General features: G+C 26.6%; 1 long non-coding RNA gene across 1 annotated transcript in view; it reads left to right on the top strand.

The window, feature by feature from the left end:
* The first annotated feature begins 6,319 nt into the window (after positions 1-6,319).
* The window catches only part of LOC111635800, a 12,451-nt gene continuing 6,552 nt past the window's right edge, over positions 6,320-12,218 (top strand). Inside the window, exons 1-2 of the long non-coding RNA XR_002758438.1 lie at positions 6,320-6,542; positions 11,856-11,973. This is a non-coding gene — a long non-coding RNA (uncharacterized LOC111635800). The remainder of the gene's footprint in view (positions 6,543-11,855; positions 11,974-12,218) is intronic.

Raw genomic sequence — 12,218 nt, 5'->3', positions numbered from 1 at the left:
TATTTTTGTATATTTAATGATTTCAATGAAATACTACTTTGTGAAAATTATTTATTTATTATTATTAATTATTCAAGTTTCTCTAACTTTCTTAAAATACACTTAAGAAATTAATCAAGAAAATTACAAGTAATTAATTAAATTTGCTGGTACTTGTATTTAAATAATTTTTTTGCATTTAGTTTTAAAAAATGTTTTTCTCGGTGCTTTCTTGGGAATTTCAAAAAATATTAATTTAAAAAATTAATGTCAGATTTCCAATTATAAATAAGAAAATTATTAAAGCAGAAAATAAATTAACTTTTTTAAAATACTCCTCCCTGCGGGCATTGAGAAAGATTTTTTCATGCCCACCGTCATGGGCATTAAATATCCACATGAGTCTGCTCGACTCACGCGAATATAAAATGACATCCTGGGGCAGTTGAATGATAGGGACTAACTCTACGTATCCAGGTCAACTATCCAATAAAATTTAAGAGGTTTGATCTAGATTCGAATCTCGATCTGCAGAGCAAAAACAAATTAATTTATGCATGTTAATGGTTTTAACACTCATCTTACATTTGTCTATGGTTTTAATTTAAATAGCAAAATTGCAATAATAATTAATAGCTAAAAAATTATGTTTTAACAACTAAAAACAATACAACTTTTTTATATTTCTGAGAATTTACTATCTTGTTTTCCATATTATTAATATTTTAAATAAAATAATACAGAAAAAAGATGATATTAGGTAGAGAAAAAATTGAAGTAGAGATAGAAATGCTTATGAATATTCACGTAATAATTTAACAAGAACTAATACGGGAGAGAGAAAAATTAAATTAAAAATCTAGAAATTCTAAGAAATATTTGACATTAAGAAAAATTACATTTTTCTTTCATATTTTGAAAGTTTTAGTAATTATAATTGATTAAATGACAGCATGCAATGGTATAAAATAGAAACTATATAAATCATTAATCATTGAAATGTTAAGCGCAAATCTGTACTTTAAAATAAATTTAGTGTATAGCCTATAAATCTTATAATTTTGTAATATATTATTTATTCATTTGACTAGATTGTGCTGACGAAAAAAGAAAAACATTATGTAAGGTTTTCTTATCTAATGTTTTTCTTTTTTTCCTAAGGTTTCCTTATATAATATATAATTTATACATAATTGTATATATATTTATTTATATATACAAAATATAATGTTAATTTCATATGAACAGATCGTCATGCTTAAGATAATAAACTTTTATATAATGAATTGTAAGAATGAATTAAAAAGATGCAAGTCAATATAGAAATAAATATAATCCTATATTTATTCTCTAGATCAATCTAAATTGATCAAAATAAAATATCATTAAAACTGCGAAACATGTAAGCATATCCACATCGCTACATCAAATATTAGCATATTTATATATATATAATGATTCTATCTCTGATAAATTAATGCCAAATGTGGGCGCTATATATATATATATATTCGGTATCTCGATTTCAATTTATTAGAGATTAGAAAGAGAGATAACAAATAAAACCTCTAACTTTTATTTGCGTTTTATGTTTTTCAATATAAATTCCATAAATTTTGCTGTCCAATTATTTTAGAGTTCAGGATCAAGTAATTCAATTTTAATCGGTTTAAACATTTGATAGAAGAAAATAATCTGAAATTCTCTTAATATTTTATCCTAATGGCGCTCTAATAGCCGATTGAATAAAACCCTGAACACTGGTAGTTGGTCATGGATTCGCGCCTCACCACATGGGCTGGCCACAAGAAGTTTCTGTCTTGTCTTTACTTGTCTAACACCTAACTAGGGGCTAGTTTCCCGTAAAAGTCCTATCGACAGGCGTTTTCTTTGGAAAATCGCCTAAGTGTTGCGTTACCTTATTAATTAAACCATCAATGATCAATCCAATCATATTTTATCTCAATGCTTTTAAATGCAATTATTGTTTATTTATTTCAAGTATTACTTTTAAATGCTTATTCAAATTTTGTTAAAATAAGTGAATATTAATCGGTCTTAAGCAAAAAGTAATACAATTTCAATGAAAATTTCCACTTAGTACCAAAGACGTGCAGTATGAAATTACCATATTACAATTAGAATAACTGGATTTTTTCGTATAATCGGTCGCCCTTATTATATAAGTCTAAAAATAATCTTCTATTGCGAATTCGCGAATTCTTGCTAATTATCAAATTTTAGAATTGACTCCTTTCTATGATTTTTCCTTCAATAAAAAGTAGCCTATAAAAAGAAGATAAAATGAACAACGAAAATGGAGCTAGTCAAATATTAAATGAATGAATTTTGGAAGTAAGATAACATAAGAATTATGGAGTCTTAGACAAATAGTGAAGCTTCTCTATGGTTCCTTGCCAGTGGTTCATAGAAATCACGATCCCCGACAAGTGTCTTCCCTGTGAGAAGCAATATTTGTAAGATCTAGCGTAAAGATATTGCTAAATTTAAAGAATCTGAATCGAATTCGATCCGGATAATACAGACAGATAAAAAAATATTAAATAGGACAGTTTTGCAGTGAATAAAACAGGTAAAATTTAATTAAGAACTGTATAAACTAGAGTTTTTATAGAATCTTATTTATCCTAGTTATCAAACGAAATAAATAAAGTAAAACTATTTAATAAAAAATACTAATATACAGAACAATAGTAAACGTATAGAACATATATATATACTACTATATTACAATTCTATTATCAACGAGGTCTTGCTTAAGGTTTTGGGGTTCAACCCATGGAGCTGTTTATTAATTACGTGTATAGTTTAAGAGAGGGAATGGGTCCCAAAAAATACATCATTGTACATGACGGGGAGGCAAGAGATCGAGGCATTGTCTGCGTTGACATTTTTAGTGGTGTTAGTGGTGTTCAGTTGTTCTTATAAGCCTATTTACTAGTGATGTGAATAAACTATCAGTTATAAAAGTTCTACAAATATTTTCTAAGTTATTTATTCAATGTCAGGGGGTCCATGAACTATTGTACACATAATTTAAAGGGGATATTTTCCGTAAGTACCCCATAGGAAGGGGAGAAGGTCAAAAGTGACTCAAAACTATACGTAATTAATTCTCTTCGTATTTGGAAAAATTAAAAAATTTAAGTAAAATTAAACAGTACTGTATATTGTTGGCTATATAACTTAGGCTATTTATGTTTTGTACAGTTTCTTCTCAGTCTACTGTATTGTGTTATCTATATACATGTATATAGGCTATATGTATTGTAAAAACTAAAACTACGTTATGAAAAAATGTTTTTTAAAATTGATTGTAGATATTAGTTTTATGTTCTGTACATAAATTCATAAAATTACAATAAATACATAATTTTTTCAAGCTTAGTTCTGTGTCAATCATTATATGATAAATTTACACATATTAATTAATAATACATTAAATAATGATCTAAACTTTAATTACATTAATTAAGCTCATAAAATCTGCACGCCACACTAAGTGTTATACAATATATATGTGGGGTTTAGGCGAGTAACATTCCTAAGCCGTTAAGACAATTAAATTTACGAGGGGTTGTGGGGAGGCGAGGAGAACGAGGGAGAGTCAAGTGAGGGGAGAAGCGAGAAAAAGGGAGTGTCAAGTAAGGGACAGTAGTAAACAAGACGACGGTGGGTGACGACGCAAAAGGTGGAAAGTGAAAAGGAAACAAAGGACGTTACGAAGGCGAAAGCATTATTATTCCGTCAAGACGGTTACGACGGTTACGAACTCTGGAAGTTTATTGTCATTTCTATAATTCTCAATCTCAATAACTATTCCTACATATATATATCCTATGTAGGTCTAGTTAATTCTAATAATTTAGATAAACTCTGATAAATATAGATTAATTGGTGATTTAAATACCGGTAACAACTATGTTAACAACTTATATTTCTAAATACGGAAATAATAAAAATAATTTCTCCGGAAACACAATTCATAAAGTAAAATTCTATGTTTATAACTTGCAATTCTATATTTTATAGTGAAAGAACGATATGTCATAATCCACTAGAAACAGCTGCACGTCACTCGTGAAACTTTCAAATTAGCCTATAACTAAATAGATATAACAAGTAAGATTTATAACTGTGGTCTGAAATTTAGAATATCGTGAATATAATTATCATACAATGATTTTTTGCTTAAGATATCAAGCATTTCAGAGAATTGTATTATCCAAATGATATCTGTTGATTGATGATAGCTGAAGTATTAACTCGTATAATGTATTGGTCTATTATGAGAATAATGTTCATTTTCGTATGGAAAAACCGCATTTCTATAAAATTTTAATTATTCCATTGGATTAAAAATTGATCCTAATGTTACTTTGTTGTCGCCTATATATGAGTCTATATATAGAGAGATGCCTTATGTATAACCGGAAAAATTAATTGGGTATAAAATTTATGGATTATATATAAGATATAGATTTTATAGACATATAAACAAATAAATGTCTATACGTCTATACCCACACAACACGCCTATACCAAGCTATTAATATATACACCTACACAGTTATATATAGTGCATTTAAAACACTGATAAATATATATATGGTATACAGTATATACCTGACATTTTTATCTATACATATATAAGCAGAAGCATACGGACATTATATACACGCATGTATATCAAATATATACGTATACATTTATATTTAAATGTATAGAAGGTTTTTGTGCAGGTGTATATAGTTAAGCAAGTATAGGTAAGTGCAGGTGTGTGTATAGGAATGTGTGTGTGTGTTATATATATGAATAATAAATAACATAGACATTCTATATTATTCTAAAAATAAATGAACTTATTCACTTCACACTGACAATAATCTCATGACAAGTCCAATCAATATTATTACAATATAACAACTTTTTATAAAATGTTATTACAGTATTTAAATTAAACAATTTCACATAAAAATATAATAAGCATAAATGTTTTAAAATAATGTTTGGATACTTTAAAATAAAATTCATTATTATTGTTATTATAAATGAACTAAATTTTAGTTTAGTCATTAATTTATATTATTTTAACTTAAAAAACACTTTAGAGTAAAGGAAAAACTAAATATCAATAGAAACTTAATGCTGTGGAAAAGTGTTTTAAATTGAACTGCTCATTCTCTATTATTTTAACGTAAAACCAGGGAAGAAGAAGAAGAAGAAGAAGAAGAAAGAAGAATCAATAATTTTAAGTACAAACTTTCATCTAAAGTCATTTGCAAAGACAGTATTAATATATGTAGCTATTTCAACTAATGGAAGTATGATAAGAAAGAATAAATTGCTTTCAGTCTCAGTAGACTAAATTTTATATTAAGAGAACCTATCAAAAGTATTTAGAATGCAAAAGTAGTAAAATATTTCTGATGTGGCTATTTTAATATGGGATCAGTCTACTGAGACTGAAGGCAATTTATTCCTTATTATTATAAATCGATCATTTAGTGTAGATAACTACAATTTCTACTTATTTTTAAGCTAAGTGATTTGAGAAGAAATAAAATTTATTCAGTTATTAATATTATTTTTTAATTTAAACAGATTTTATATCATTTAAATTTAATTGGTAAAGATATGAAATTTGAAATTTTCATTAAAAGTTTTTATGAATATTCTATTCACAAAATTGTAATTTAAGTAAGTAAATAAATCTTATTTAGTCTTACTTAAATCTTAGGTAAATGGCTGTAGTATAGTATATATTTTAATAATAAAAATTAAAAATTATTCCATATATTTAAAAATTAATTACGGTTATTTTTTTAAATTTATCGTATTTAATTTTTTTATTATTTTCTTTCCATAAATGGAATATTTGTAATTAATTTCATCGTCCCTTTTGAAACGTTCTTTACAAGTATTGAAAATTTCAGAGTACTTTACAATTACTATGCAAAAATGAAAAGTTCTTTGCAATTCTTAGGTAAATATTGTGAAGTTTTTACAACGATATTACAAAGAATGCAAAGTTGTTTGCAATTAGTTTGCAAAAACTCTCAATTATTATTCAAAAATTAAGAATTTCCTTCAATTATTACGTAAATATTTCAACTTTATAGTTATTTACAATATTAAATTAATGTTGTAAAATGAATGATTAGAGTACTCAAAACAGAGATTAATATGTTAACTTTTCAATATTATTAAATGAACTCATAATAACATCATAGCGAAGAAGATTTCGCATTGAAGAATAGAAATCAATAACTTACAACTGTATTAATATTCTGTAGTGTAAGTCATGATACATGTGAATTTATATATTATTTTAAGGAGTCGTGATAGCACATATCTTGAGAACTCTTACATTAATGCAATATCCGATAATGCTGCAAGCTTTGTGATATCATAAGTTCTTTATATCAGTGTTTGTAATTATGATAAAACCGAAATTTTGTCAGATCCAAGTCAGATAACTGAAAAAATTCTATCTCGAAGAAGACAGAATTCTAGGCCTGTGTGAACAAAATAGCTGCAATGTACGTAAAAACATCTTATGTATATTATCAAAAGGTTAATTAGTTTTATATTTTTTTAGTTTTTAAATTTTATTTATCATCAGGTGTAGATAGAGAGAGATCCATTAGATCAATTGTATCTCTACCCGAATTAACTCTAAATTCTAAAGGTGTACAGGCACAGAGGGGTTTTCAGCGTAAGTGATTCGGGTCTTATCTCACCCTCTCTCAAGTCCTGTTTATTATAAGATAAATTTATATCCAATTGAATTTATTACTTATAATTAAAGCGGAAAATAATAATAAAAAATTCAGTAATTATTTCTTAAGAAGTAATCAATAAAGTAAAAAAAGTAATTATATAATTTTTGAAACCGAATCCATTTGAAAATATAATTATTCACTTCGTTTAGTTTTAGTTTAGTAACAATTATATTATGAAATTCTTGCGATACCGAGAAACAATTTAAAAAATATATTTAATTATACAATTCTACATGAATAAATTTAATTTTTAATTCAATATCGTCGTACAAAATTTTAATTATATCATTATTTGATAATATCCCAGTTGGAATTTCGAAAAATCCCGTTTTTTATATATATTAATGACATTATATCAATAAGAATAAATAAAAGAAAAATGCATAAAAATTTATTGTAAATCTTAACAAAGATGGAGACGATCTAAAGATTTGTAAGAAATTTCTCAATTGAATTTTTTAATTAAGAACGTAAAAAATTTCTTTAATGTTAATAATTCTTATCTTTATGTAAATTTTGTTTATTCCAGACCCGTGAACAGAATTTCTTAATATTTACAATATAGGTTTATAGAGTATCACAATATTGTAAACTAAAGAGGAACTGAATGGATACAAAATGAATATTAGTTATGTACCTCCCAAATGGGGGAGTTAAACCCAAACCTCATCTGCATGGCTTTGATTTATTCTTGATTTAGTTTCATGGGATACGGCAATGCAATACCTGAGCGATCTGCAAAGGGATGCTTCCCAGAAGGACTTTCTATGGCAAAACGACTCCTGTTTAAGTGTTATATACGCGAAGAAAATCCAAAAAACTCAGTCGTTGATCAGGTGCGAACCTGGTACCGATATCAACAACCAGTGTTCAGTAGTTTAGTTTATTCTTAACATTGGTAGATAGAGGCCAACAAGGTCATTCGACTTGAACTCCAGAACAGAATTGTCTCAAAATTTAATATTTTATATTAAAACATTATAAAAATAGGATATAAATTAAGATTTCTTTTGGTAAGAGGTAAAAACTCTAGTTTTATTTATTTATTATTAATTTAATTTGTATATTTCTACGGTTTTCTACCGGAGAAAGGCGGTTCTCATATTTGTAAGTGACCTGACCCTCAGTGCGTAATGGTAAGAACTAAAAATATAGAGTGGCTCGAAAGTTAGTTAACTATTGTAAATATTCAATTGCTTTTCTTGTTAAATGCTTTATTTCTAGAACCAGGACATGTAGGCACTAAATATCATATAAACAGTTATAAAGATCATATATGTTATGACTTATAAGATATGATTTTTTACATTTATAACTGTTTATATGAGTTTTAGTGCCGAGACGTCAACTTTACTTATTACTTACAAACTTTTGTGACGTTCAAACTATTTAAAGAAAGGGCCCAGCAGTGGCAGAATGAATAAAACCATTGAACATTGGTTGTTGGTACCGAGTTTGTGCCTGACCAACGAGCTGGTTTCATGGAGTTATCAGGGAGGTACATAAAAGGAGACCAGTTTCCATAGAAAAATCCTTCCGGGAGGGACTCTTTTGGTAGATTGTCCTTGTATTGCGTTTTGGTATCTCATAAAATCAAACGAAATCCTTCTTACTCAATCAATGCCACTGTTAGGGTGTCTTGCAAGTTTTTTTTTGTGCCTCTTGCGAATTAGTGCAAATATGCCGTGATTTCCTATTTTTTTGATCGCCATCTAAACTATTTTAAATTAAATTTGGATGGTATGAACATCTCGCAACGTCATTATATACTAATCAATACAAGCTTATTCTTTTCCGGACGAAAAACTAGTAGCCTATACGCTTCGCACACGCTTGATCGTGCAATACTGTAAATGCATATAAATATATAATGCCAGCGTTAATATTAGGACCGTTAGAGCTTGCAATTTTACTCTTTCAACGTAATGTTTTGTTCCATTTTTTGTCATTTCATAATTCAAATCAGACACTTAATTAGGAATGTCTTTGGCTGTCCTGTGACGACGTGCGCTGCAAACCCTGCACGACTGCTTGCGGCGGCCCTACATTCAATTATAATGCTTTAACAAATTCAGTTTACGATTAATATTCAAAATCAGAACACAAAACAAAACACGATTAATTGACTTTCGGGCCATCCCTGTATACGCCTTATTTAACGTATATTTTAATGTAACTAAAACACAATGACTTGTCATTATTCCTATAGAAGACAAAATTTCGCCATCGGAAATAACTTAATGCTTACAAAATTTTTATCTTATCAATTTTTAAATATATTACTTAATATAAGTTAAATTGATATTAAAGTTTTTGAATTATACTTTATTTTATAAATTATTAATCATAAAATTATGAAAGTTCATCCGTAAATTGATACCTGATTAATTTTATTAATAATAAAATCCATAACTTTAAATAAGAAAAGAATTTTTTTGAAAATATATTTAAGAGGAAATTACCATACTAAAAAATTAAATTATCAATTTTTAAGATAAAATTTACATTTTCGAAAAATTTTCTGGACATTTTCCAATGCGTTTTAAAGGAGATAAAAATATGAAATTGTCATTTTAAAATCTTTTCATTAAAATAATTGGAATGCCAGAATTTTCTAAATAAAATCTCAAAGTTTCTTACTTCTGATTTTTATGTTCTGTATTTGCATTTTTAAAATATATTTATTGAAATAAATTAACAAAAATTATTACATTACTTAAAATACAGTTTCTGATCCCAAACTACTGATTGAGAACACAATACTTTTAATGTATTTCTGATAATTAATTAATGGTTATTTTTAAAATTAAATAATTAATAAAAAGCTAATAAATAAAAGAAATTAGGTATTGTAGGAATTTTATTAGTTGTTTAAAACTACTTTAAAAATAAAAATAATTTAGTATAATTAATACAAAAACACAAAATACGCTGGAACTTCCTACATATCCAATTATTATTACGTAATTTGTAAATATAATACAATTTTCAATTTACAGTATGTGTAATTGTAAAATTATATAAATTTAAATCAATCATTGAATAAAATTCGAAAATTTCACGTTTTAAACATACGCATTTCTTCGTAAATAAACTCATGTGCCTATTTAAACCTGTTGATTGATACATGAACTGGTCAATCCATCAATTACGTAACGGTTTTTTTATACTTTTCAACTACCATTCCTCCCCTTGTAACGCTCCGTAACTGTCTTACATAACAAACCCGAAAATTATATAACGCATTGATGCACTAAGGATTTGTACTAAAGAATAATACGCAGCATGGCGATACTAAACGTTACATTATTTATTAAATGTATAAGGTATAAAACAGTGACATAAACTGTACGGTTTGCTATGCAACATTTCAGAAACACAAATGAATTATTCTGTTACCTGAAGGTCGAGACCATAGCATTACGTAATGTTTTTGTACACTCTTGTAATGCATCGTAATGATTATCTTCATATTCACCCACCCATATGTAATTTATGGACAATATTTTTAAATTAATTTATACATCAGTTTCACTCACTCGTCAGTTCTACCATACTACATAATTTTTTCATAAGTACAAAAATTGATTTCAAACAGTTTAAGTATCAGTTTTAAACAGTTTCAGCAATTCGATATAATTAAAAAAAAAAAAAATGGGAATTAAAGTTAGGTTTCCAAAACTATTAAATTTACTAACCATTAAAATTTTAAGTTTTAAACTACTAAAACTATTAAGTTAAGCTTGTAAAACTATCAATGTTACTAAATTAATTACTAAATCTATTATATTTTAGTGACAATAAAAATTAATTTCAGCAAATAATATTTTACTATAAGTTATGTCTAATATGCACTTTAAAATTCAAAATAAACAGTAAAAATATACTGTTCATTCTGTCTATTAGTTCTGTATATTTTTTATGGTTTAACAATACCTCTGTATTAGATACGAAACAATAAATTACTTCTTTATGTTTACTCTTCATTATTTATATAGCAATGCTTCATATTATTCTTAGTTAATGACACTCTTTTAATTTATTCAGATCATAACACTACTTAAAATATAAACTACAATTTATGGAAGTCGTGATCTATCGGTTGAAGAGCAAAATCAACAATCCTTTAATTTATAATACTGTGATACTAAGGAATATGAACTGCAATTCATATAGATCGCAACCTACCGGTTGAGGAATACTATCCACAAATGGTTATCCCATAGGAATAACAAGTAAATGTTTATTTTACGAATAAAAAATAGAAATTTTGTTACAAGTATTTTCTTTATTACCTAACATAATACAAAATTTAGTAAAAGTTATTTAATTTTGTATTATTTAATGATAGACTTTTACTATCGATAATTATAATAAACGTTTCGTTTATTGTAGCCATGTTTTCTCTGTCATTAAATTAAGAACCAATTACATTATTCTGTAATCTCTATAACTAAAGTAAGAATCAATAACAATCAAGGAAATGTTGTTAAAGTATCGAACATTGTTTTTTTATGTTGTTTGTGTTTCGTATATGTTTCTCTAACCAAACAGATTGTTCTGGTTTTATCTTAATGAATGATATATCTTCTTTGTATCTTGTAAACAGGATCTGAAAGAGGTGAGAAGAGAGAGAACGTCTCCTCTCTAAGGTCTCTTCACAATACAACACAACACAACATATACATAAACAGAGTAACAAGTGCATGCCTTAACTCATTCCGAAAGCTCTAAAAAATGTATGAATAAAAATCAATAACATAAAAACTGACTTATCACAACTTATTAAAAGATATTTTAATTCATATCAATTTTGTATCATAAAAGACTAATTCTGAAATCCTTCTGTCGCTGGTGCCAAAACCATTCGTCCTGCTGGCTTGGCTTTTCTTCTATGGTTCTCTAAGCAGCTTTTCAGACGTCAAGAGAAACCCGAACCACTTACTTTATTGAAACTCTCAGTATATTAAAAAAGCAAAGTAGCGTTTAAAAGTTGTATTATCTTTTTTATATCAATAAAATAAAATTTATCAAAAAGTAAAAAAATAAATCTTTTCTTTTTTAATATAGAAGAAATGCAGTTGAATGAGTAATTTGTAACAAATGTTTTTAAGAACTCATAAATGTGAAGTACAGCTAAAAGGCCCTGCTGGTATCCCATTTAAAAGGGCCGTCCCTTCTATCTCATGTAAGTCTACGCTATAAATTTCTAATAATAAATCTTATAATCATATATTTTAGAGAGAAATATATAAATCTAAAGTTATTTAAATAATTTTCCATTTAAAAATATTAAGTTTTTAAATGATTAATAAACACTAATTTACAAAAATATACGTTTTTCAAGTAGAAATTTCTATTGTAAAAATCCTAAATTTATTAATAAAAGAGAAAAACAAAATATAATTTTTATTTTAATAAACATTTATATTT

Source organism: Centruroides sculpturatus, unplaced genomic scaffold, assembly GCF_000671375.1.
Source record: "Centruroides sculpturatus isolate CEXI.00-Female unplaced genomic scaffold, Cexi_2.0 scaffold37, whole genome shotgun sequence".
In the NCBI taxonomy this organism is placed as follows: domain Eukaryota; kingdom Metazoa; phylum Arthropoda; class Arachnida; order Scorpiones; family Buthidae; genus Centruroides; species Centruroides sculpturatus.
This window is presented reverse-complemented; position numbering and strand designations above follow the sequence as displayed.